At 29.6% G+C, this 470-nt stretch overlaps 1 protein-coding gene across 1 annotated transcript in view; it reads left to right on the forward strand.

Moving 5' to 3' along the window:
• LOC119585399 (adenylyl cyclase 78C-like) overlaps positions 1-470 on the forward strand; it is a gene marked incomplete in the record, with an annotated part of 159,642 nt that overhangs the window by 124,698 nt on the left and 34,474 nt on the right.

Consider the following 470-nt stretch of genomic DNA (forward strand, 5'->3'; position numbering starts at 1 on the left):
TCATTAACTGAGTTACACATATACTTCAACTAAAAGCTAATATGTAAGCACTCATTATGAAAGAGAATATATTTCAAGTCGGAAAGCGGTTTACTGGACGTATGAATATAGATTATAGATACAAATATGATTTTATACTTAATCGACTTACAAGCATTTGTATATTATTCTTGTCCATAGAACAAGGGAATATAAATTTCCTTTTTATAAATACCATAGTTTTTCGAAGAGTAGAGACTGAAATGGCTTCCTTTTGAAATCAACGTTAGTTAATAACATCTAAGTGATAGGGGTGATATAAACTACACTTTTCCTGACGCAAAATAGTATTAGCATTTTCACTTGTGATGATATATTTGTAGCTGATCAAACTATGACCGATTTCGATGTTACAAGGACTGGACGGAAATAATGTTAACTAAAGTATAAGCTAAATTTTCATGTGTCTTTTGTTTTTGTTTTGTTTTGTT

The sequence above is a fragment of the Penaeus monodon genome, chromosome 19 (genome assembly GCF_015228065.2).
Source record: "Penaeus monodon isolate SGIC_2016 chromosome 19, NSTDA_Pmon_1, whole genome shotgun sequence".
In the NCBI taxonomy this organism is placed as follows: domain Eukaryota; kingdom Metazoa; phylum Arthropoda; class Malacostraca; order Decapoda; family Penaeidae; genus Penaeus; species Penaeus monodon.